Consider the following 3,105-nt stretch of genomic DNA (forward strand, 5'->3'; position numbering starts at 1 on the left):
GGCACTTCCGATTTTCAGTGGCATGTGTCAGTGGACAGTGGCATGTGTCACAAGTTTTAGTGACACTTTTAGTGATACATGCCACTCTCCACTGACACATGCCAATGAAAGTTGGACAGCTCAGCTGTGTGTCATTTGGACAGCCGGTTTTCAAGTGGTATGTGTCAGTAAAACTTGTGACATGTGCCGATGGACTGCGTCTTGTGTCACTGACATCGTCACGATCATGTCACACAGTATGTTGCCTCCAGTTGTGACTGGCAGATGAGTTGAGCAGCTGTAATTGTAACACAAAAATCCTACATAAAAAGCTGAATTTAGTGATTTTTAAATAAATGTCCATTAAACGTATTTACAAGTTTATTATTTGTTTTTCTAACATGACGTCAGTGTGTGGCACATCTCTATTTGAGTGGCAGATGACACTGAATGTTGTGCAATAGCCTACCAGTGCTATTGTATGTGGGTGATCACGCAGACTACCCATTCTAGGATACACACGAGAAAAAAATTATCATGGATCACTATACGAATGACGCTGCATGCACGTCGGTAGGTGTCAGTATAAATTTAACATTGGCCACTGGCTACTGGAAATAAATTTACAATGAAAAATACTCATTAAGGGGCATAAGACACATTTTAATCTTATAGGAACTCAATATTTGTTGTACACATGAACTCCGCGATGTAATAAATCGTATGTTTGACAGCAACATACTGGTAATTAATTCAATATCGTTCTGCCGTTAAATGCGTGTGTCACGCAATCTACATTATGCAGCGACACGCACCGCGGCAACTGACGAGAAGGGTCTGGCTTTTTTATTACTTTTTGTTTGAATCTCTCAACATTTTACAACAGTAGCCAGGCGGTGAAGACAAGACAAAAGAAACTAAATTACGAAGTCACTTGCAATCGCCACTTGCACTCTCCGATACCTATCACTACGAATACCGCATTAACACTTGCATCCGTTACTGTAATCCTTTATTTTTGTATGATGCTGCATGCACGTCGGTAGGTGTCAGTATAAATTTAACATTGGCCACTGGCTACTGGAAATAAATTTACAATGAAAAATACTCATTAAGGGGCATAAGACACATTTTAATCTTATAGGAACTCAATATTTGTTGTACACATGAACTCCGCGATGTAATAAATCGTATGTTTGACAGCAACATACTGGTAATTAATTCAATATCGTTCTGCCGTTAAATGCGTGTGTCACGCAATCTACATTATGCAGCGACACGCACCGCGGCAACTGACGAGAAGGGTCTGGCTTTTTTATTACTTTTTGTTTGAATCTCTCAACATTTTACAACAGTAGCCAGGCGGTGAAGACAAGAAAAAATAAACTAAATTACGAAGTCACTTGCAATCGCCACTTGCTCTCTCCGCTACCTGCGTCACTTGCAATGGACACAAATCGTGCGTGTTGCCAATGGAGACAAGACGCTGTGGTGGTGATTAAACAATTAAAACTCATTTTATACTATAAAGTTACAGGGTCCTGCAAGAAAAAGACAAGACCCGCAAATCCGTGGACACAGAACAGCGGAATATGAACGCAATGCACAAAGTCTCTCGTTAAGCGTTTTCCTCCTGTAGAAAAACATTTTCTACGGTTTGTTGAACCGTAGTCTGCAGGATGGTAGCTCTCCAGGAGCAGGGTTGGAGACCCCTGCACTACACTATGGGGGTTAAAGACTGCTCACATCACATGCTTCCTAGCACCTAAAAACAACACTCAAGTCATTAGCCCTGAAACTTGCCCACCACAGACTAAAGTTGCAGAAACTCAAACGGTATGATAAATAGGATTTATTTTGCAGTGAAATTACATTGGACCAAAACTGTCCTTGACTCTGATGGGTCCAACAAATGCTTGATTCCACTGCAGATCTGAAGAAGAGAAATAGTGAAAACACTACAAAAGTATGCGACCATACGGTCTACACATTCCGCCTTGAAAAATGTAATCACGTGCCTTCAAGAAGTGGATCACTTCCACTCCTTATGCCACAGGTTGTGTCACAGCAGCCACACACCTGATCATCCTCATCGGCAGACACCCACCTGTCAAATAAACCAAGCATTAGATACTCACACCGTTATTGGGGTACTTCAATTCAGTGGCAACATACCGATTAGCAGAGAAGGAGCAAGCTTTCTGCTCAACATTAGTAGGGGTGGATGCTGCAGCCACCTTGAGAAGACAAGTTATATAGACCTACAAAGAGAAAGTTTACTTGTATACTCCATCCAAATATGCACCCAAACAGCTAATCCACATACATACAAATCCACTAATCTCTTTTTGGAATCTGAATGCCTCCATCTGAAACTGAAGCTTGTCAAATTGTGTCCGGGGCATGAATCGAGATCTGGAGCCTGTGAGCTTGGCATCAACTAGGCACCTAGAATGTGTGTGGAGGGAAATAAAAACCTTCAGACCTTACAGGACACCACAAATGAACAGTACTTGAAGGACCTTGTCTTACCCATTGTTCTCAATAAATGAGTATCTGGGGATAGCACTTGTATCAGGGACTGAAGTAGCCACACAGCGGTCCACAAACACACGAAGAGGAACATGGTTATATGACCTCACTGAAGCGTCAATATTAATGAATTCTCCCAAATATTACTGGTTAGCAGGTCGCTCAAATCTCCAGTCATCTGCAAAGAAAGAATTTATCCCAGGTTCACAAGCACTGGTATACAAACACGTACATTATACCAACCAGTCATGAGCCTGAGGGAGAAGACCAAAAATTCTTCCGCAACTAGAGTAGTGGCATATGGGATCCAAGTGGGCATTAAGGCATCACTACTCACATTATGCACTCTATAAAAGAGACAGGCAGTCACTTTTTACAGTGCATATAATATTAGCACATCCAGTAATCCTGAATGAATTCAGCCATTACCTTGGACAATGACACTCAATACCAACTACCGCACCACTGCTTCTGACAATAGGACCACCATATGAAGCCTGTTTTGGGGTGTAGATGATGGAGAACGTATAGACAAGCTCATTTACAGTCACCTAAACAGAAAGATTAGAAGAACATTAATTGCGGTGTTATAAA

The 3,105-nt window shown here is 41.5% G+C and overlaps 1 pseudogene; it reads right to left on the reverse strand.

The window, feature by feature from the left end:
* Window positions 1-1,698: 1,698 nt before the first annotated feature.
* Window positions 1,699-3,105, reverse strand: part of LOC107674153 (zona pellucida sperm-binding protein 3-like) — a 2,640-nt pseudogene continuing 1,233 nt past the window's right edge.

This window comes from Sinocyclocheilus anshuiensis, unplaced genomic scaffold (genome assembly GCF_001515605.1).
Source record: "Sinocyclocheilus anshuiensis isolate Anshui unplaced genomic scaffold, SAMN03320099.WGS_v1.1 scaffold893, whole genome shotgun sequence".
In the NCBI taxonomy this organism is placed as follows: Eukaryota; Metazoa; Chordata; class Actinopteri; order Cypriniformes; family Cyprinidae; genus Sinocyclocheilus; species Sinocyclocheilus anshuiensis.